General features: G+C 42.1%; 2 non-coding genes across 2 annotated transcripts; both read left to right on the top strand.

Annotated features, from left to right (window-relative positions):
- Positions 1 to 1,010: 1,010 nt before the first annotated feature.
- On the top strand, positions 1,011 to 1,100 carry TRNAY-GUA (transfer RNA tyrosine (anticodon GUA)). The gene is given in 2 exon segments: positions 1,011 to 1,047; positions 1,065 to 1,100. It is a non-coding gene; the product is annotated as a tRNA-Tyr (tRNA).
- Positions 1,101 to 7,870: 6,770 nt separating this feature from the next.
- On the top strand, positions 7,871 to 7,962 carry TRNAY-GUA (transfer RNA tyrosine (anticodon GUA)). Its single transcript is given in 2 exon segments — positions 7,871 to 7,907; positions 7,927 to 7,962. It is a non-coding gene; the product is annotated as a tRNA-Tyr (tRNA).
- The last annotated feature ends 16,397 nt before the right edge of the window (positions 7,963 to 24,359 follow it).

Genomic DNA, 24,359 nt, shown 5'->3' with positions numbered 1-24,359 from the left:
ATGAAAGAACTAATATTGCCAATTTACGTGCCTATTATAAATTTTCTTAAAATATGTATTTACATAAAAAATTGTGAGAATATGTTTTTTTACGTCTGAGCTGGATGTGTATCCTGGCCAGTCCAGGGATCTGAATTCTGAACCGGGGGCTGGAACGGAGTTTATTCATCCTCGTGAGACCATCTCAGGAGCTGTCTGATACAAAATGCAGTGGACCTTGTTATGAAAGCCAACCAGTATGGTGAGGCTATTATCACACTGACTGACCACGAGAAACCCCAACATCTGCGAGTCAGCTGACTGGGTGGTAGCCTGTGTAACAAGTCAAGGGCCGCAATGGATTGTATGCACCATGAGTTTGTTTAGTATAAATGTAATTAATAACAGTGGCCAGGTAAAACAAGAACGGCACACGGAAAGAGGGATAAATAAACGTTGTGATGTGCATTATAAAAGGAAGAAAAAATTAAGGGCAGTTGATAGTACGGTTCTCGATCGCCTGTCTGCACTGCCCATGGAAACTGCCCAACTCGACAGCACCTTAACGTACTGAGTAATGAAAAAATCGGGAGCATGTTTCGTAATTCGACCGGGTCAGGAATGAAATGAATGAAGCCCCCGTCTTGCGGTGAGATTAGAAATTGTGCCGGCTGCCGAAGTCTGTCGAACTCCTCTGGGGCAATGATGAATGACTGGCAGATGAAAATTGGAGGGTGTTGCTGGAATGAAAGATAATAGGGAAAACAGGAGTGCCCGGAGAAAATCCTGTCCGGCCTCGTCCAGCACAAAACTCACAGGGAGTGACCGGGATTTGAACCACTGAAACCAGGGGTGAGAGGCCGGCGCGCTGCCGCCTGAGCCACGGAGTATCTGCACTGAGTAATACATTTAGCTAATTATGGAGATAAAGAACTTCACAAGCACCATCTACAGTATCAAGGTCATACGGAGTGAAGTGGTCGTGGCGTGATCTAGATAAACTACTGTAAGAGAACAATATACTTTCACCTCCTCTGGTAGCTCAGTTGGTAGAGCGGTGGACTGTAGCTGGCTATATATCAGAAATCCATAGGTCGCTGGTTCAAATCCGGCCCGGAGGAATTTTTTACATCCCTTTCTTATGGATTCGAGTATCTTTAAGTTATTCAATTGAAAAGGGAGAATATATATATGGGTGGTCCGCCTCTGTGGTCTAGAGGTTAGTGTGATTAGCTGCCATCCCCGGAGGCCCTGGCTCGACTCCCGGCTCAGCCACAACATTTGAATAGTGGTACGAGGGCTAGAACGGGGTCCACTCAGCCTCGGGAAGTCAACTGAGTAGAGGTGGGTTCGATTCCCACCTTAGCCATCCTGGAAGTGCTTTTCCGTGGTTTCCCACTTCTCCTCCAGGCAAATGGCGGGATGGTACCTAACTTAAGGCCACGGCTACTTCCTTCCCTCTTCCTTGTCTATCCATTCCAATCTTCCCATCCCCCACCAAGGCCCCTGCTCAGCATATCAGGTGAGGCTGCCTGGGCGAGGCACTGGTCATCCTCCCCAGTTGCATCCCCCGAGCCAGAGTCTGAAGGTCCAGGACACTGCCCTTGAGGCGGTAGAGGTGGGATCCCTCGCTGAGTCGGAGGGAAAAACCAACCCTGGAGGGTAAACAGATAACGAGCGAAAGAATATATATGGGTGAATGCGAGAATTGACCGCCTCTGTGGTGTAGTGGTTAGTGTGATTAGCTGCCCATCCAAAGCCTCACGCTCCTGGACACTGCCCTTGCAGTAGAGGTGGGATCACTCGCAGAGTCCGATGGAAAAGCCAATCCTGGACGGTAAATGGAATAAGAAAGAAATAAAAGGTAGCTGACAGTGATATTGTAGTTTTCCTGTCTCCACAAACCAGCTGCCTGACCAGCACCTCATGCAATGATTTATCTTCGGTGGTACGTAGCTGGTAAATATGGAGATAAAAAATGACCTCACAATCTGATCTCTTACGGTTATCGCGGAGAGAAGTGTCCAGTTAAGGCGTAAGAAAATATCCCCTCCTCTGGTAACTCAGTTGGTAGAGCAGTGGAGTATAGTTAGAGTACGGTATCAGAAATCTATAGGTTGCTGGTTCAAACCCGGCGCGGAGGAAATTTTTCATCCATTTCACTCATACATACCACACGTCATTACAGAATATCATGCCTTTCAACGCTTAGTCTGCAATACTCTGTGAATTAATAGTCCCCAAACTCCTATATTTGCAACTACCCCTGTGGCTTCGTCGACCTTCGTACCACTTATCATTAAATCATTCAAAACCGAATCCGCCAGGTGAGTTGGCCATGGGTTAGAGGAGCAAAGCTGTGAGCTTGTATTCGGGAGATAGTGGGTTCGTGCCCTCAGTTGGCAGTCCTGAAGATGGTTTTCCGTGGTTTCCCATTTTCACACAAGGAAAATGCTGGGGCTGTACCGTAATTAAGGCCACGTTTACTTCCTTCCCACTCCTAGCCCTTTCCTGTTCCATCGTCGCCCTAAGACCTATCTGCGTCGGTCAAACGTAAAATAAATTGGCAAAAAAGGAAAAATCATCAAAACCGAGTCTAATCATTGTTGCTCTGCTATTCTGTTTCTCTTACTCTCCATGGCCGAGTCCATTCATCCTGCACGACCCCCAACATCGACGCTGGTTAAGGCGTACGGCTTCCTAATTCCGAACTTGGCCTTTATCTCCTCATTCTAAGTACCCTCCTATTATTGTTCCCTCCTGATTATACCGGCAATCATTCTCGCTGCTTTCATGCCTGTTACTTTAAATGTCGTAAGACAACCTGAATCCACCCAGATTTCACTCCTATAGAGCAAAAGTTAGTTTCGTTCGAGAATTGACTTCCTTTTTTTTTTTTTTTTTTTTTTTTTTTTTTCAGAATATAGTTCACTGCTGCTGCGAGTCCACTGCATTAGCTTGACTGCACCTTGATTCAGTTCTTTGGAGAAAACTTTCTTTCTTTTCTTTCTTTCTTTCTTTCTTTCTTTATCAGTTTACCCTCCAGGGTTGTTTTTTCCCTCGGACTCAGCAAGGGATCTCACCTCTACCGCCTCAAGGGCAGTGTCCTGGAGCGTGAGACTTTGGGTCGGGGATACAACTGGAAAGGAGGACCATTACATGGCCCAAATGACCTCACCTGCTAAGCTGAACAGCGGTCTTGGGGAGGGATGGGAATATTGTAAGGGATAGACGAGGAAGAAGGAAGGAAGTGGCCGTGGCCTTAAATTAGGTACACTCCCGGCATTTGCTTGGAGCAGAAGTGGGAAACCACGAAAAAGGCACTTCGTAGAAGAAGGCATTTTCTTGGAGGAGAAGTGAGAAAACACGCAAAATCACTTCGAGGATGGCTGAAGTGGGAATAGCACCCCCCCCCCCCCCCCTATGCTCAGTTTAACTCCTGAGGCAGAGTGGACCCCGTTCCAGCCCTCGTACCACTTTTCAAATTTCGTGGCAGCTAATCACACTAATTGGGAGAAAACACCGAATAAATACTTGAAATGAACTACCTGCACCAGTATTTCGTATTTCCGACCTGACATTGAATCATTTTAGTTTTTTTCCACTTTAAACATAATTTTAGTCTTCGAAGTGCTTGTAATAATAACATACTCATTGCATCTCTTTTAACGCTAAATTATTCAAACAAGTCACACGACAGCCGTAAATGGTCTTCCCGAATTCCTGTCCAAATCAATAAGCCTTCTTCCAAGTCCAAAACACCCCGCCACAAAATACTTTAAAGCCAGGAAGGTTAAACGTGATCACATTGATTCAAAGATCATATAGACCCTATAAATTAACGCCACGGCTGCTTCCTTTCCACTCCTAGCCCTTTCCTGTTCCATCGTCGCCATAATACCTAGCTGTGTCGGTGCGACGTAAAGTAACTTGTAAAAAACATCATATACATTCGTTTGGTCACATTATGACACCAGGAACCAGATTAAAAAGAAATATTATGGAGAAACTGTGGAATCTGAAGCCACAAGTAAGATTGATTAAGGACATTAGAGAGAATATGAAAGAACCGCAAATAACTCTGGAAGATTTGCAAAACAAAACATAAAATTTAAAGAAACTGAAAAAACATAAAAACAAGTTTTAATTCGAAAATTGACAAACGACATACAATGAAAAATGCATTTACAGATCACGAACGGCAGACAAGATCAGAACGAATGAAAAGCTATCAAAGAAGATGACCAGAAAATGATTGACTGAAGTGGTCCAATGCGGCCGTAAAAGAAGAAGAAGAAGAAGAAGAAGAAGAAGAAGAAGAAGAAATCACTCTAACCCAGAATGCGCGATCGTAAGGAGTAAGCCTACCATTTTGCGTCGTAAAGTAATGCAAAGCTGCCCTTGAGGCGGTAGAGGTGGATTCCCTTGCTGTGTCCGAGGGAAAAACAACCCTAGAGGCTAAACGGATGCAGAAGAAGAAGTAATGAAAGGTCCCCCTTGTCATCCATTTCATACAATGTTGCTACTGAACACATATTTAGAGAAATGAGTGAAAACAATGTATGTAATGAATATGGATACACTATGGGCTTTGCTGATAATACTGCAATAATCGAAAGAAACAGACAATCAGCTCTCGAAATTACTAACTTAACAATTTTGAATGAATGACAAGGGCCACCTAGAGGGTAACGCCCTCTCTCTGGTCAGGTAACAATTGAGAAATGTCAGGAATTAGGGGTGAAAATAAACGCAAACTGACTAATCACCATTAATAAAGGAAAAGTTGGCAGCGGGAACTTAAGGCATATCGTACAAAATAACCGTAATGTGCATTTCCGGATCGGAATGCATTAAATACCTGGGAGTTAACTTCGCTGACGCTATTGTATTTGATCCTAAGCAATCTACCAATTTACTGAAAGAGAAACTGAACGCACTGGCATCTTCTCCTTGAATACATCCTGAACCGAAGTTTGAACATCACAAATTCACCTTTATGCTCTACATTAATATATCAGTTCCTTTCCAACCCACTGGAAAACAATTTCGCAACCAGTTTTAGATGATGTCGATGAAATTATTAAGAATACTCTCAAGGAGATTTTAGCACTTTCAGCCGGGATACCGGACGCAATGATTTATTATACCAAAGCGGTTAACGGCCTGGGACTTTTTCGCCGAAGGTGGGAAGCAGCTCTACAACAGATCAATAGCTGTAACATCCTACGCAAAGCTTGCAATAAGAACATTGCAGCAACGAGAGGCCTGGAAGCCGAAACTGCACATTGCCCGTCCACGCAGACAAGTGACGGCCTCTTGGACACCATAGAAATGAGGAGATCTCTTAGATAAAAGAAATAAGAAAAATGATGCCTACTAAACCAGAAAGCCAACGGTGGATATAATATATCTAGAGTTTACTCCGGCCAACCGGCGGATAAGAAAACAGGACGGACTCACAAGCACTGAGTGGAAAGATGCTCTTAAAATTACAGTGAATATGACCCCATTTTACGTCATAACAGGCAGATCCCAGGACGGCAACCTCTGCAGCCGATACGATGAGATTGAAACTTAGGATCCTGTTCATTCGACGAATGCCTACCAAACACCAGACACCATCACATCCGGTCGTCCTTGGCGGATACGCTACGTAAATAAAGTACGGCAATACTAACAGAACGCAATAGCTGCCTCTGTGCATCCGTGGTAAAGTGTCGGCCTCGGGATCCGAAGATAGCGGGTTCAAACCCGGCAAAGGTAGTCGGATTTTTGAAGGGCGGAAAAAAGTCCATTCGACACTCCATGTCGTATGATGTCGGCATGTAAAAGATCTCTGGTGATACATTTGGTATTTACCCGACAAAATTAATTAAATCTCAGCCATAGACGCCCAAGAGAGATCCGGTTTACTCTGTCTGCCATCTAGCGGACCTAGAGTAAAACGGAACGTCGAAATTGACGAGCAGTATTTAACGAACTAACGAGTACAATTCCATTACATGGCGAACCTGGGTGACGCCATTCATTCTATTGGATCTCAGCCAGTGCATACCGGTGCTATTTTTCTACGTCGGTGAGTTGATGCGCAACCCAACGGGACACAATTTTCCTTATATTAAGACATTTTATCAGTATGTCCCACACCGTTTGATGTCCGCCTCCATAGCGTGACTGTTAGTGTTATTAGCTGCCGTCCTCGGAGGCCCGGGTTCAATCCCCCCAGTACTGTCAGAAATTTAAAAATTGCAGGAGGGCTGGTATCTGGTTGAAATGATACATGCAGCCCATCTCTATTGGGGGTGTGCCTAAAAAGAGCTGCACCACCTCGTGATGAGGCCACGAGTTTGTTTTACCGTTTGATGACTGAGACCAAACTTTACGGATCATTCCCGGACAATCCATCGATGGTCGACGGAAACGAGACCACTCACGATGTCAATCTGATCTTGAGGAATGGACGGCCGACCTGTGAGGTGCAAATCCGCAGTCTTATTCCGACCCGAATGAAGCGCCTTGATCAATCGTGCAACCGTTCGTTACGGGAATGCATTTTCACCAAAGGCTTCACGTAATCCTCGATAACATTCTGAACCATTTTTGACACGGACAACCTCTATTTTAATGCACGAACGCTGATCACCTTTTGAAAACATGCTTTAGAGTGGTGAAATCAACACTCTTCACTTCAATGCCACACATCGACACCAGCGCCACCTGACCGCTTTGCGCACGTCCGATCTCTTGCGAGTGTCTGTACTACGTTGATACCACTTTATCTACAGCCCTCGTAGTACATGAATAAATCTATGGTCTCCCAGTTGACGGTGGAACAAGGGGAATCGACATAATCCCCTTCAAACCCTGAATCAAAAAAGGTATCGTTCTCCATCCGACAATCAAATCTGAGTTACACGCGCAACAACCCGCTGAAGTCGACGAAGAAAAAATGAGGATACATTCACCAACAGTTCCCTATTACCTCAATAAGTAGGCTTACAACCTTGAAGACATCGAGATAGGACTTATGCTGGGTGCACGGGACACCATTCCTGAACTATTGGTAACCTACTTACGACGCATTGGTATGCTGAATGCATTGTGAGCTGGAGTATACAAACATTAAAAGCCTCGATATCGGTCTTGAGACATGCCCTCTATGCTCCACACTCCTAATAAAATCGCTGAAAGTATTTTCTCTTGCTTCTTCTATAGGCCTGTACCTTTGTCACTAAGCAAGAATTTTAAAAAATGAAGAAAAATTATTTCGTTCTTTCTTTCTTTCTTTCTTTCATCTTTCTTAATCTGTTTACCCTCCAGGGTTGGTCTTTCCCTCGGTCTCAGCGAGGGATCCCACTTCTACCGCCTCAAGGGTTATGTCCTGGAGCGTGAGAATTTGTGTTGGGGATACAACTGGGGAGGATGACTAGTACCCCGTCCAGGCAGCCTCACCTGTTATGCTAAACAGTGGCCTTGTGGGGGATGGGAAGATTGGAAGGGATAGACAAGGAAGAGGGAAGGAAGTGGCCGTGGTCTTAAATTAGGTACACTCCCGGCATTTGCTTGGAGCAGAAGCGGGAAACCACGAAAAAGGCACTTCGTAGATGGCTGAGGCGGGAATCGAACCCCCTCTACTCAGTTGACCTCCCGAGGCTGAGTGGACTAAATTTTAGTCCTCATACCACTTTCAAATTTCGTGGCAGAGCCGAGAATCGAACCCGGGACTTCGGGGGTGGCAGCTAATCACGCTAACCACTACACCACAAAGGCGGACGTGATGATACTTCTCGAGATAAAAACTGACCTCACCAACACCGTAATGTAATGACAAAATGATGTGGTCGAAGCGGGTCTAGATAAGGAGGTAGAGAGAGTCTAACTTTCACCTCCTCTGGTAGCTCAGTTGGTAGAGCGGTGGACTGTAGTTGGCTTACATTATCAGAAATCCATAGGTCGCTGGTTCAAATCCGGCCCGGAGGAATCTTTTGAAATTGAAGCCATAAGCCCTTTTAGGCTAGTTAATAGAAATGGGAGAAATTTGCTCTACCAAGTGGGAATTCTGTTCCCTCGATCATAAATCTCCAAGATCTCCTAGGCTCTGTTCACTAATGTGCTATTCTAGATTTCTAACGTCTCATTCCCCACAGACAGACTTCCGGCGGCGCTGGGACGAGGAACGGTTAGGACTGGGAAGGTATTCTTAATAAAGATACGGGCCTGGCATTTGGTTTAAAGCTGGTGGGGCTGGGGTGTAAAATCGTATCAAAATAGGTCAATTAAAGTCATGTATTTAAATAGACTCAGTCTTTTTTCGTTTTAGAAACAGGAAATGAAACATGAGGGTTTTTTTACAGGCATGTTGTAGTGCTTTATGTTATCTTTCTTTCTTTCTTTCTTTCTTTCTTAATGCGTTTATACCCTCCAGGGTTGGTCTTTCTCTCGGACTCAGCGAGGAATCCCACCTCTATCGCCTCAAGGGCAGTGTCCTGGATCGCGAGACTCTGGGTCGGGTGGATACAACTGGAAATGAAGACCAGTACCTCGCCCAGGAGGCCTCACCTGCTATGCTGAACAGGCGCCTTGTGGAGGATGGGAATATTGCAAGAGATATTCAAGGAAGATGGAAGGAAGCGGCCGTGGTCTTATGTTAGGTACCATCCTAGCATTCGCGTAGAGGAGAAGTGGGGAAACCACTCCAAGGATGGATGAAGCAGGAATCGAACCCACCCTCTACTCATTTGACCTCACGAGGCTGAGTGCACCCCGTTCCAGCTCTCGTACCACTTTTGAAACTTCGTAGCAGAGCCAGGAATCGAACCCGTACCTCCGTGGGTGGAAACTAATCACACTAACCACTACACCACAGGGGTGGACAGTGTTACATGTATGGTATGTTACTAGTGTTTTGACAGACTGAAAAGTTGTAAAAATTGGATAGATAAACCTGAAGCAGAGGAAAATGTCCCATGCTATGTAGGGTGGACCTCAAAATCAAGCACTTTGCACTAGAAGAAGAAAGAAGAAATTTAGAAAAAGTCGAAAATTTATATAATCAGGGGATCCCAAAATCACACTAAATCCTATAAATGAATGACATAAGAAAATAACCCACTAGGGCACAGGTTCCCACTTGAAAGGGGATAATCCCAAATTACCCTGAGGTCAGGAGAAAAGAAATCAAGAGTCCTAAACGGCCATCGAGGGTTTAAATTTAGAAAATACCTAGTCGCAGTAAGAGGGTTAATCACTCGAACAATATTGTGACATTTACAATCAAACTATGAAGTTTTTAAGTTAGTCTCGCGTAAGGTGAGCCAACACTTGCCCAATTTCTCACAAAATGGCAGAGACAGTCTCTACGTAACATAGTGGAAAACTATAACGTCCTGTTCCAACAGTTACATGATCCCTTCAGAATAACTTAAAAATATTAAAAATATAATCCCTAGACCAGGAGACAAGTCGTGAAGATAAAGATAGTTTTTACATTCAGAAGATGCCCGTACGTTGCTGTTAGCCCACCTGTCAGTTCGCAAGTGCAATCGCACACGTAGAAAAGACACGCACTGAGGAAATTATTTTCACTTTTGTAGTTAGGTGATCGGCAGCTGATTTGACACAGTTAGTGTCATATTAAGAGTCCAGGAAAAGGTAACAACCTCGAAAGTAACGTGAATCACAGCTAATTAGTTCCGAGAGGTAGAGGCAGATGGTGCGCAGTAGAGGTACATGGGGGTAGTCTAATTACAGGGGAGCATAATAAACTCAATACAAATTGATAACGTGTGTTGTGTAAGAACTCAATATTTTTGCGAATGAAATCCAGGAAAACCATAACGGCATAAACACAGTTCTCTTCACCACTTCTGCGTCTCTGACAAACCTTACCCTAAGAATAATTATTGTGGTCTTTCGTATGCAAGGGTCGATGAAATCAGCCTCATAGAGGTCATAGCCTACATTTAGCCATTGACGTTAAATTTAATGTAACAAAGGTTTTTCAGTCTGTCAAACACACAGCAAATACAATGTAAATTAAAACACTATAAACATATCTGTAAAACACACACTAACATACAAACAATGACATGTTTCGTTCTACAAGAACATCCTCAGATTCTATCAAATTACTTAAAAACAAGCTTGTATATGTACAGTATTGCGAATACTGAGGATGTTCTTGTAGAACGAAACATGTCATTCTTTGTATGTTAGTGTGTGTTTTACAGATATGTTTATAGTGTTTTAATTTACATTGTAATTGCTGTGTGTTTGACAGGCTGAAAACCTTTGTTACATTTAACTAAGTCAACACTGGAAAACATGGCTTCATTTTTAACAAGTTAAATTTAATATCACAATTATGAAAAGTCTAGGAAGATGGATTCATCAAGTGAACATCTATTTGAACCGAAATTAAATGGCGTATGCTTTTAGTGCCGGGAGTATCCGAGGACAAGTTCGGCTCGCCAGATGCAGGTCTTTTGATATGACTCCCGTAGGCGACCTGCACGTCGTGATGAGGATGAAATAATGATGATGAAGACGACACATACACCCAGCCCGCGTGCCAGCGGAATTAACCAAAGATGGTTAAAATTCCCCAGCCTGCCGGGAATCGAACCCCTGTGATCAAAGGTCAGCACGCTAACCATTTAGCCATGGAACTACTCTGCCACATGGGCGCCTGTCCTAAATGCACATCAATTTTGATTGATTGATTGATTGATTGATTGATTGATTGATTGATTGATTGATTGATTGATTGATTGATTGATTGATTGATTGATTGATTGATTGATTGATTGATTGGATAGCTGAAACCCGTCAAGACATGACGGCCAATGGGGTCCGTTACATACAACATATCTCGTACTTGGTTTTTTACTATTTTCTTTACGTTGCGGGTACAGTCCCAGCATTTTCCTGGTGTGAAAATCGGAAACCACGGAAAACCATCTTCAGAGCTGCCGACAGTGGGGTTCAGACCCACTATCCCCCGATTGCAAGCTGAGAACTACGTGACCCCAAGCACGCAGACCCTTGTTCGGGGCATTCCTTGTACAATTACCTTCTGGCACTAGCGCAACTTTAAAATGTCGCTATCTTGACATTGCAACATTTAACCAGCCATTGCTGAAAATTGGCTGAAGTAGTAGAGAATTTCACATCCTTTCAGATTTACTGATCGTGATATAAAATACCAAGCGAATTGGAAATTGATGCCTCTTGAATGAAAATGGAAGTACGTATTTTATCGGACGTTGTTAAAGTAAATTGCAGGGATTAAAGCTCTCTGTCCAGCTTTATGTCCACTTATTATTTTTAAATCTAAACATTTTTCGTACATACTTCTTACAATTAGGCCCTAATCTGGTTCCCATTAGGGACCATTGGGAAACGTTCCGATTTCTAAGGAGCATAACTATGGCTCCAGAGTTTACAATAAGAATATATGGAGGAAAAGCATTAATTCGAAGGAAAACAAAAATTATGCAGGAAAATGAAGTGGCAAGCTTTCATCTTCAGTATTAATCTGTTGTCGCTAGTGCATGGTTTTGAACTACCAAGTATAAGCCCAATGACTGAAATTAATTAAGAATGGCAACTTTCGGCAAAATGATGTTAGCTCTCCTAGAATTGAACGTTTTGCTATACATTTACATCACGATACCATTATGTGCTAAAATTTTGGCTGGTAGTTCAATAACATTTCATCCATCACCATCTGGAGAGGGGTAGTCGCCGTTACCGATTTCTTGCAAAAAATATCAGCGAATTCTATTTTTATGTGATTTTTCACGCATATTTGTATATAAGCGACGTGTTTTAATATGGATCAAAGAGGAGACTAGTTAATACAATTATAACTAAATAATAATTGTTTGACAAATCAGGCAAAACTTTTATGAATTCTCCCTCAAGAACAATAATTTTCGCACCAGAAGGAATGGAATGTCGTTACGTATGATATATTTTAGAAGACCATTCACACACCTTAATGAATGACTATTTGCCAATGAGGCTTTATCCCATACTGAGCCGTGCTTATTGAATATTGTCAGCTGATGTAGAATTAATTTTAAAGCATACACCGAACTCTCATTTACATTTAGAGGAACTTTGAATGTAATGTGCGCTGTTCAACGGTTTGGGAGCAAAACAGCGACTATTCCTATCCACGAAGTACAGCGGACCAGTAAGACTCTGACTACGCATGTCTCCCTACCTCCTTCCACCTCTATCGTGCCACCTGCTCAGCTCTCTCAAGGATCAGGCGGCCTAGAAGTACTGGCGAGCGCACTGACCGATGAGAATGCTACATTCTTCTTTAGCAAATTAAGAATATACGGCAAGAAGTTGTTCTGCTTCTAAATAAACTCTGAAAATCTACAAGCCAAGAACTTTCGTCAGAATGCTTTACAATGTTAGTCGGTTAAGCCGTTCTCTCAAACTTGATGTAACAAAATTCATCCTAGGGTTTTAAATATATAAATTATAATTTTATTAATCGTCAATCAACTGTGAACTATCCAAGAATGATTAATTCCATAATTCATTTTAGGAATTTTTATTGAACTCATTCGGGCATTACGACGTGGGATATTTACATATCAGTCGTCATTTATCACAAAAAAGCTAGCGTGGTGGACGAGTTCTGCGCCTTCTGCGTCGAGACATGAGAATCAGTACTGGTGAAGTTCGTCGTGTATGATTCACATACCAACATTATACATTGTGGCAAATTGCATGTGATTTTATGGAGACATGAAGTCGTTTTTGTAGTATCGCCGGAGTTTAATAAGCAGCACTGTGTATTTTGTGATATAGCGTATAAATATTACTCCATGATGTGTGAAATAGGAGTACAGATTCTGTTTGAATGATTACGACAGTGTTGTCGTGCGTCGTGTAACACGAGACATATCAACTCTGGATGTGCCACCATTGCGACGAGACGAGTGGTTAGTGAACATGTGGTGAATACTAGTCGAAGTGAAGTGATTCAGAATGCTTGCATCTGATTAATTTATTTAATTATATGAGTTGTTTAAGAAATATATCTTCGAAAAGGTGTGTTAATAAGCAGAAGACACGTGTGATACCATGGGACATCGCTACCTGCTGTTTGAATTAATGAAATTGCGTATTAGAGATACAGGTTAGAATAAGTTTTAAATATTGTACAAGTGTTTATAATGAGTAGAATCGGGAAGGCAAGTATATTTTATTATATAATTTGGTGTACGTTGTTAATATTAATGTGTCAACCGTTAGAGACGTTCCTAACACATTTTCTTGAGTTTGAGGTGAAACATGTGGAGGATTGTAAAAACCATTTGAATAACGGATTCTGTATGAGAAACACCATGAGTTAGCCTATACCCTGTACCATGATGGGTGGTAACAGCTGATTTATCCATCATCGTGTAGGTGAAGGTCAACAGTAGATAAGTAGTTTTATTCCTCTGTATGTAGATAGTAGCTTAGTTTTGCGGAAATTTCTTTAGTGGAGTTCATGTAAATATTTTACTTTTGAGAAGCTAAAAAATGCCGTGATGACCAAATCTGAAGGAATATTGGGTAAGTGGTCTATTATTACATACACTTGCAAATTTATGATATTTGGTAAGATTTAGTCATGAGATGATTACTTTTTCGTATTTTCATGCCATAGTCTTATAGAGAGAAGCATACATCTTTTACGCTGATATGCATATATTTATTTCATTTGAGTGTGTATCTTCAATATCTACTTTTTAGAATAATAAAGAGAGAATGGTTAAATGTTGTCAATGTGAGAAGCAAATCGTCGAAAGTTGCCCATGATAAGTTGTTTATAACAAGATGTGTAATGCCAAGAAAGTGTTTCATAAGAAATAGAGGGAGAGAGATAATAGGTTCTTCAAGTTAAAAATAAACAAGGTAAATAGCGTTGTGAATTAACGAAGGATTGCAGTCTACGATAAACCTAAGTCTACGTGTGAAATGGTAGTGCCTTCGTGAGATAATAATTTGAGAAGGATATTGATATTGATATAGGACTACATGGTTGCGTTTGCACTGGCATATGAGAATCATCCGTAATTGTTCCCAGTGAAAAGATTATCCACCCTCTGTATTTACTTTGTGTACAGGTCCAGTGATACCTGCAGCGAGATTTTCTTGGTACCGTACATTTATTTCATTATATTTCTTTTGTGGGAATACGATTTTATGATCATCGACGGGAAACGCTAGTTATGAGTGTTGTTTAATTATTGAGCTTAGTAATAAATTGGAATCTTCAAAATTAGTGCATGGTAGTGCATTCATGTGTAGTGGTTTGATTATTCTTTATGGGTTGAATTTTATTGTTATTAGTTACAGGAGGAGCTTGCAGTTGGATATAATTGGTCGTTATCTGAGATGTTACAGGGTACGAGACAATGTTGGAATGTTCGTTTTTGTCATTTCCAGTGTGTGTGTGTGTGTGTGTGTGTGTGTGTGTGTGTGTAGGAATTCAACACGGTTGCCTTTGTTTACTTTTTAAAACCCAACATGGATGTCTAAATTTATTGTATTTATCGGCGATTTTCCTTTAAATTATATAATTTTAAATTTGTGTGTATATTTCTTTGAACGTATTATTATGTTGCTACGGAGGATTTTATGTTGAGAAATTAAGACTGCTTATCTATAATAATATACTATAACCTTGCCTTTTCATTGGAATAAACTAGTATTAGTATAAATTTAAATTTGAACCAATGTTTGGAAATTTCATGAGGATGGATTAGTGTATTATTATTATTATTATTATTATTATTATTATTATTATTATTATTATTATTATTATTATTATTTTCTTTGAACTTTAAAGCAATACCAGCAGTCGTATCCATCGTTCACCGGTTTATTAACTTCCTCGAAAAATCAGGGATGGTGTTCGAACCATGATCACCGGTTCGATTCCAACCAACAAAAGAGAACACTAAACCTGAAAGATTGCGTTTCATTTTAGCAGATCTACCTATACCTATAAAAAGAAAACTATATTACTCCTACAATAGAGCCCTGTAATGTCTTGCTATAAGGATATACAAGTAAACGGGAGTAAAATACCAGCACTCTTATCTGTATATTAAGTCAAAAGTATGAGGTGAGGAAGTATAGGCTATACGACGACTAACTCATGGTTGCTAGTTACCAGTGGCGATCTGACGGAGCGAAGCCTAGCACACCTATCCCACCGGTCCCCGCAACTATGGGACATATTATCGGCACACTGATTTGTGTACAGAGGTGAGGAGTAAGGAGGGAGCTCTCCCGGTTCCGGTAGTGCCGCCAGCTGAATTAAAATGAAGTCTGAATTGAATCGAGAATATTATCGATGGATATTAAGTTTCTAAACCGTTATTATCTTAAGCCAAAATCTGTGTCTCACACACACATTATGTAACATTTCTCGATGCGAATCTTGTTCTTAGCATGAATTCTATAGTTTGGCTTTGCTGTGTAAACAACAACAGTACTAGTACGTAAAGTGTACGCCAGATGTCACACAGCGATGCATAAGCGATTCATAGTTAGTGTTTCAAAGGTTGCCAGTACGACTCTCCAAGATTGCCGAGGTCGACCGATTCAGCACTAGGGTGTAAATCTATCCAGAAAAAGTGTGCCGATAATACAGCAGCAAGCCGCGCGAGGCGGGTCGAGGGAAGACGGACGCAGAGCCTGGGATACCAAATCAGTCTCCGATGCTTTGCTCCCAGAAATACGTCGCCTTCTCATTAGTTTCAGGTTTTGTAAATGTAACAATATGTCAGACGCTTACATGATAATATGCTTTAGATTTAATTCGTTCTCATTTGAGGTTTGGGCTTCACCGATAGCCTTGGTAGCCCTGAGTGTACGCCACTGATTTGAAGGTGTGTGAGTGTGTTAGTGTGACAGTCCCGTGTCGTTAATTTCCATAGAAATCTGACAGACTTCAGTCCAAGAGCTTAACAGTTGACACGTCTTTGCACGGCACGACATGAGATCCCACAACACCAGAGTACATTACATAAGCTGCAGAGTATAGAGCACAGCACAGAACGGAGGGCTAAGTAAATGTCGTTCCACCTTCCATTCAACAAGCGTTCCCTCCAGTGGGACAATAGTTAAACAGACTGAAATGACCTTTCCCCAGAAACCTCTCACTGCCTCTGTACATATTGATCCCTGTGAGTACTTACCACTTACATTCAATCCAGCACAAATAGGTCGAGAAGGACTACGGTTTATTGCACTCGCACAAGGTATATCAAGAACTTGTCTCCCGTGAAACTAAATTTATTCCTATTTGTTTTACGTTACACGGACACGGACAGGTCTTATGCCGACAATGAGAAAGGACTGTGAAGGAAGCGACCGTGGTCTTAATTAAGATACATTTACCTGGTATGAAAATGGAAAACCACGGAAAACCATCTTCAGGGCTGCCAACAGTAGGTTTTTTTTTCTATTTGCTTTACGTCGCACCGACACAGATATGTCTTATGGCGACGATGGGATAGGAAAGGCCTAGGAGTGGGAAGGAAGCGGCCGTGGCCTTAATTAAGGTACAGCCCCAGTATTTGCCTGGTGTGAAAATGGGAAACCACGGAAAACCATTTTCAGGGCTGCCGACAGTGGGGCTCGAACCTACCATCTCCCGACAGTAGGGTTTGAATGCACTATCTCCCGAATGCAAGCTCACAGCTACGCGAACCAAACTGCATAGCCAACTCAATCCGTGAAAAAGAAATTAAAGAAAATATAAGGTCCGGCACCTTGGAAGAATGTTCAGCACAGGCCTTTCTTCAGAGGGTCCTGGGATGGATTCTCGGCTGGGACAGGGATTTTAGCCGCGCCTAGTTTAATTCCTCTAGTGTGGTGGGGTTGGTTATTGTTTTAAGAGGAAGTGCAACTGGGTAACTATCCTCTGTTAACACTAATCAGAGAGAAAAAACGGAAGGAATCCGGGAAGGAATCCGATACTTCGAAAAATGAAGATATGGGCCAAAGGAAGACAAGAGCCACGAAGGGCGTGAAAATCAAAGACTCCTAGGATTCGCAAACCTAATACCGTCGAGATCGAAAAGAACAAGTTGACCAAGTGAGGTCGGATAGAGTAGATGAAAGGAGCCTCGCACAAGTAAGTGGAAGCAATACCAGGACTCGTCTAAGGACCCCATGGTTGCCAATCCACGCTCGCTAGTTGAGAGCCCCTGTGGCCCCTTTTAGTCGTCTCTTATGACAAGTAGGGGATACCGTGGGTGTTATTCTATCGCCCTCACTCACAGGGGGATAATTCCTCTAGATCGAGACTAGAAGTTTGTGTTCATCTTCTTAGCCCTTTCCCTGTTTCCTGCGGTCAGTACGTTGTATACATTTAGCCCATTTTTACGGCCGGATGCCTTTTCTGACGCCAACCATGAGTGGAAGGCTGTATGCACTATTGTGTTGTTCTGTGATGGTTTGTAGTGTGATATGGTTTGTGTAAATGAAGATGTATATTAAAATGAACACAAACACTTAATCCCCGAGCTACAGGAATTATATAAAGTTAAAATTTCCGACACGACCGGGAATCAAACCTGCGGCCTTCTGAACAGAAGTCCAGTACGCTGACCATTGAGCCAAGGAGCTAAACAAAGTTTTCTCGGCCGTGGGATAGTGAAACATTATTTTTACGGACGTAATATTTATTATGAAGTGTGTCTAGTACATACCAGGTGTATGAATACATTTTCGTCGGTTTTTGTGGTAAAGAAAACGCGTAATTTTCAAGGGAATTTTTTTGTTCTTTTGTTTTTTGTTTTTTCAAAGCCATCGGCTTCCACACACTTCGCCCGTCTTTCAGGTAAGTAATGAATACCATGCCAGAAAAACTGCTTGTGTTTTGCGACAAACCATTTTCCAACTTCCACGAAATTGTTGCGAGCGCATGCCCCATTGATACTAAGAGGTGAGAGTCAGATGGCGCCAGGTCGGGGCAGTACGGCGGGTCGGGTCGGGAAGTATGTCCCATCCAAGTAATATCAAGGTGTCTTTCACTGGTTTTGCCGTGTGAGACGGCGCATTGTCGTGTAACAAAATCAATTTGCCATGTCTTCTGTCGCATTCCGGTCGTCTTTCGATCAATGCGTGATTTAAATTAATCATTTGTTGGCGACAGCGTTGTGCATTAACGGTTTCGCCTGCAATTAATCGTCTTCGCACTTTTGTGGTCTGCCAGAGCGCGCACTGTCTTTCACATTGAAATCACCACGTTTAAATAGTCAAAACCATGTCTCACATGTTCTAATCGATGGAGCGTGTTCACCATATATTTTTACCAGTAAGCGATGACTTTCCACAGCCTTTTTCATTTGATTAAGGGGAGTGGCAAAGCCCTATCTTGATAATGTTAAATTGACAGAAAAGATGCCCCGTTATCTCAGGAAGTATTAAGTTGAGAGCTTTGATATTTTTACTACTTGCATTTACACTCTTTCCATAAGTACTGAACCAGAATGGAATGGTTGGAGCAAACGATTGTAATGTTATGAATTTATTTTATAAGTTCCAAATTTTTAACAAAAATTGTCATTAAAATGTATGTAAATCAGAAACTATACATGAGAAATGCTTTTATCCGGTTCAGTAGTTGTATCATGGCACAAAGTGACTATGCAAACAATGAACTAGGTACCTATCTAGTGTACCGAGCTCGATAGCTGCAGCCGCTTAAGTGCGGCCAGTATCCAGTATTCGGGAGATAGTAGGTTCGAACCCCACTGTCGGCAGCCCTGAAAATGGTTTTCCGTGGTTTCCCATTTTCACACCAGGCAAATGCTGGGGCTGTACCTTAAGTAAGGCCACGGCCGCTTCCTTCCCACTCCTAGCCCTTTCCTGTCCCATCGTCGCCGTAAGACCTATCTGTGTCGGTGCGACGTAAAACAACTAGCAAAAAAAACCTATCTAGTGTAATTTCTGTTCAATCAAAACTATAGAAATGTTTTTTTATGACAGTGCCGCCAACGTCTGCGCACAACATTCAGGAATGGAACATTAAAAACCACGGCCTTCTAGATCAAATGGTTCCAGATATTTATACTTTCAAACAGAAACATGTCTAAGGTGCCCAGTTTGACTCTTGTGCATTGATATATTAAAATATTTCTTTAAAATACTTCCATGTGGCTTATTAAAATAAATTACATACCATTTTAATCAGGAGAGACCAAATAATTTAATTAGGTAAAATTTGGAAAAAGTCATTTTTTTTATTTTTTACTTTCTCACTCCCCTTAAATAAGAAAAGCAATGCGTGTTGCAAATGTTCTCTTTCAGGCACAAACGTCGACATGATAACTGAAGTATACAACACAGACGCTAGTGTTTGGCGGACGCAACTTATGTGCGTTGGTAGGTTAATGCCAGACGAAAAAACGGATGTCTGTGTCAAATGCATACGCTGCGTACTGTTCGCTGGCGCCATCTCTTCGTGAAACCGGAAAAAGACTTATGCATACACCTGGTATGTAATAGGAATTGCTCAGTATGTATTTCTGGCGCGGAAGTCACCTCATTAAGCGTCCGCTCCTTACTCACTCGAACAGACTCCCACTATCCCCCATTTATTAAAACCGGTGTGTTTTTCCGGGAAACGGCAAGTTTCAAGCGACAACAATTGCATAAAAAATGAAAACGAACCATAAAGGAACTATCGCTTGAAGAATAAGACAAAAGGGAGTCATGGGAACATATAACCGAGTTGTGTGAGTCATTTTGTGTATGCTGTGTGAATGGGTTTTCTTTGATCTATTATGGACTTCAGTCATTATTATTATTATTATCATCATCATCATTATTATTATTATTATTATTATTATTATTATTATTATTATGTTTCCTCTTTACTGTATATTATTATTGTCACACAAATTGCTGCACTGATTTGTAACCTAATCTTAGTTCATTTGTCCGTGGTATTATTTCTTTGCAGAATTACTTCTTTTTTTTGCATTTTTAATTTTTTTAAGTGGTTAAGTGTAAGAGATGCCGTGAGTCCTAACTTCGCCACAAATGTGAGTTAGGAATAAATAAATAAATAAATAAATAAATAAATAAATAAATAAATAAATAAATAAATAAATAAATAAATAAATAAATAAAATTTAACATTCCACATTATTCTGGAAGAATATAAACGTATGCAATGTACCGTAATATACAATAAAACCACTTTAAGCAGAGGCAAGAGAAATATTTTAACCTATTCCTCTCATTTGTATTACTTGAAGCTTACAATCAGTCTAGTCCATCCCGTTCTAACCTATCAAAACTGTATTAAATTCGTGATAGCATCGGGCATCGATTCCAGTTCAACTAAGTTAGAAACTGCTAAGCTAATCCTCAGTTACTAGGACAGTCGATCCAGATAAATATTCAGAATTTCAGGTAAAAGAAATGGCGTATGGCTTTTATTGCCGGAAAGTGTCCAAGGACAAGTTCGACTCGCCAAATGCAGGTCTTTCTATTTGACTCCCTTAGGCGACCTGCGCGTCGTGATGAGGATGAAATGATGATGAAGACGTCACATACACACAGCCCCGTGCCAGCGAAGTTAACCAATTATGGTTAAAATTCCCGACCCTGCCGGGAATCGAACCCAGGACCCCGGTGACCAAAGGCCAGCACGTTAACCATTTAGCCTTGTAGCCGGACAGAATTTCAGGTACTGATGAGCGAGCAAGCTCAGCTTAGCTGCAGACTGGACATCCACCTCTAGCCGAAACGTGCCTAGACCGTTCTCTGGTATGAATTAGTAAGGATACATAGGTTCCCACTTTCGAAACCTCTCTGTTCACTTCTCTGTAAGCATTGTCGCAGTTACATTCTTCCCTGCCACCATTATTATACGATGCTCTTCCACAACCCATCTCCATTCACGCAGTTGCAATGTGTAGAGAGGCTTGTGGTGCTAACCCTCGGAACTCTCAAAGAGTAGTTTGCAATTGTTTCCATGTTCACTGTCCTAAAACAAAGACTATTTCCAAGAAGACATTAATCACACTGCTTCACTGGCCTAGAACTTCTGTGCTTGTAAATCATCCGAACAGACTGAAGGGTATTCTGTGGACAACAGCTTGGTATAGTCACTTACTATTCAACACTAATAGCCAAATGGGTCACGTCAATGCTCCTACGAGACGATCTTATTCTGTAAGTCAGAAATCTCCAAATTGTTGGAACTTGACAGCCACATATAAAACTTTGATTCTCAGTTGGGACTGTATAAAGATATTTTTATCAAATATAAAACAGCTGGGGAGAAATTAATAACACGTATTATACAATATGTCCGCCTCTGTGGTGTAGTGGTTAGCGTGATTAGCTGCCACCCCCGGAGGTCCGGGTTCGATTCCCGGCTCTGCCACGAAATTTGAAAAGTGGTACGAGGGCTGGAACGGGGTCCACTCAGCCTCGAGAGGTCAACTGAGTAGAGGTGGGTTCGATTCCCACCTCAGCCATCCTGGAAGTGGTTTTCCGTGATTTCCCACTTCTCCCCCAGGCGAATGCCGGGATGGTACCTAACATAAGGCCACGGCCGCTTCCTTCCCTCTTCCTTGCCTATTCCTTCCACTCTTCCCATCCCTCCACAAGGCCCCTCTTCAGCATAGCAGGTGAGGCCGCCTGGGCGACGTACTGGTCATTCTCCCCAGTTGTATCTCTGACCAAGAGTCTGAAGCTCCAGGACACTGCCCTTGAGGCGGTAGAGGTGGGATCCCTCGCTGTGTCCGAGGGAAAAGCCGACGCTGGATGATGATTATACAATATTTTATATAGTTTAAAACTCGAGTAAATGTTGGTAAGAATTACGAAACTTGATTTTTTAAATATAGGATGTCGTCAAACTGTGGCTCTATTCTAGCTTGTTGAATAATAAAATATATTTCAAATGATGGTCAGGGCTGTGGCAGATTTTTATCAATTGTTTACCTAGTCTTTGTCCGGCTGCATGGCTAAATGGTTAACGTGATGGCCTTTGGTCACAAGGGTCCCGGGTTCGATTCCTGGCAGGGTCTGGGATTTTAACCTTAATTGGTTAATTTCGCTGGCACGGGGGCTGGGTGTATGTGTCGTCTTCATCATCATGTCATCCTCATCACGACGCGCAGGTCGCCTACGGGAGACAAATCAAAAGACCTGAATCTGGCGAGCCGAATTTGTCCTTGGACACTCCCGACACTAAAAGCCATACGCCATTTCAATTTACCTAGTCTTTCCGTAAAATATGACAAAGAAGTTGGGAATTAATAAACATCTATATTTTTTTGCTATTTGCTTTACGTCGCACCGACACAGATAGGTCTTTTGGCGACGACGGGAGAGGAAAGTCCTAGGAATTGGAAGGAAGCGGCCGTAGCCTTAATTAAGGTACAGCCCCTGCATTTGCCTGGTGTGAAAATTGGAAACCATGGAAAACCATCTTCAGGGCTGCCGACAGTTGTGCTCGAACCCACTATCTCCCGATTACTGGATACTGGCCGCACTTAAGCGACTGCAGCTATCAAGCTCGGTAAATAAACATCTGCCTTGGTAAATTATGTAAATCCCTAATCCTTCCTGTAAAATAATGATGTTTGCTCGAAATTACGAAATTTCGATTTTCCGAAATTCAATCCCCCCAAAACAGTCAAGAAATATTGTGGATGGAGAGGCAGTAACCCTTCTGGAGGTCCCTCATACAGTAGAGTTAGGCAAGTTGTAAGAATTGTGCACCACATTTAAAAACACGTTTATTCGCTTTTCCTGAGAAAATTTAGTCCATGCATATTCAACGTAATGAATTTTTCGTAACCCGACAGACTGATTTAACTCTTTTGGGGTCGGATGTGTCCCGCGGGCCGTATTTTGGAGACCCCTTTGATGGTTTTCGGAGACGCCAAGGTGACGGAAATGATAACCTGCAGAAGTTTTTTTATTGCTAGTGGTTTTCGACGACGCAAAGATGGGAAAGGGAAAGCAGTGGTTTTGGCCTTAATTAAGGTACAACCCAACCACGGAAAACCATCATCGGGGTAGCCAATGGTGTGATTCAGACCAACAAACTCCCGAATGCAAGCTCACAGCTAGGCGCCGCTAACCACGTGGCCAACTCTCTCGGTAGGAGTTCATTTACGTAGGTACAGGTAAATATACCAATACGAGGCCAACTTATTTGAGGACCTTCAAATACCACTGGACTGAGGAGGGCCGGGGATTGAACCCGGTACCTCGGTCATAGAAAGTCAATGCTCTACGATCTGAGCCACTCAACCCGGCGTTCCTGTTTCCACGTCTGTTACCTTAAAATCTTTACAAACTAGGAATAACATGGTCACCCAGGTGTCCCTTACTTTTCTTGCCTTTCATTGTCGAATCTATCTTTCTTCTAGAGGTTTTTTTTTTTTTTTTTTTTTTTTTTTGCTATTTGCTTTAGGTCGCACCGACACAGATAGGTCCTACGGCGACGATGGGATAGGAATGGCCTAGGAATGGGAAGGAAGCGGCCGTGGCCTTAATTACGGTACAGCCCCAGCATTTGCCTGGTGTGAAAATGGGAAACCACGGAAAACCACCTTCAGGGCTGCCGACAGTGGGGTTCGAACCCACTATCTCCCGGATGCAACCTCACAGCTGTGCGGCCCTAACCGCACGGCCAACTCGCCCGGTTTTCTTCTAGAGTATTTAAGGGAACGATCATACTGCTATCCGCGTGACACTAGTTGAAATCTCAGTTAATATTTAAAATAAAAATCGCACACCTGTGGTTCAATAACGGAGGTCCTGTAGCAATGATTATGATATCAATAGTCACAGAAAACTACCCACTTGCTGCTTGCTTTCTTTGATGCTTTCAATCATCTCACGTAACCCACCACCATAGCTTGTTCACACGCATAGCTCCATTCAATTTGTTCATTCGTGTTATTAGCCTTTATTCCTTAAATGGGAATACACTTTTTTCCTTTTAGGCAAACACGGTAGGGGCATCCTAATCAGATGATACTGTATTCCAGAAAGCAGCTTGATCTCAATATTCCAAGAGTTAAGGGAGATCAACTCTCCACTTTCATGGCCTACATGATTGCCTGACATTCCTCCCAGGATCAAATGATGGTTGCAGTATTGCAAACGTTTAGGCGTTAGTGTTGAACTTAGGATACTTGGAATTATGCATGGATGGCTTAACATTATTAATTTTGATTCGAAGCTCAGACGAATAGTGTGTCCCGGAGTTAGCCATTCGAGGGTGGACACATTGTTTATATATATGTGTTCTTTTAAACCGGTGCATTGACTAGTGTACGGTTGGTACATTTCTTCGGTAATACATAACA

This window comes from Anabrus simplex, chromosome 5 (assembly GCF_040414725.1).
Source record: "Anabrus simplex isolate iqAnaSimp1 chromosome 5, ASM4041472v1, whole genome shotgun sequence".
Taxonomy (NCBI): Eukaryota; Metazoa; Arthropoda; class Insecta; order Orthoptera; family Tettigoniidae; genus Anabrus; species Anabrus simplex.
Note: the sequence above shows the minus strand (reverse complement) of the source record. Positions and strands in the feature narration are given on the sequence as shown.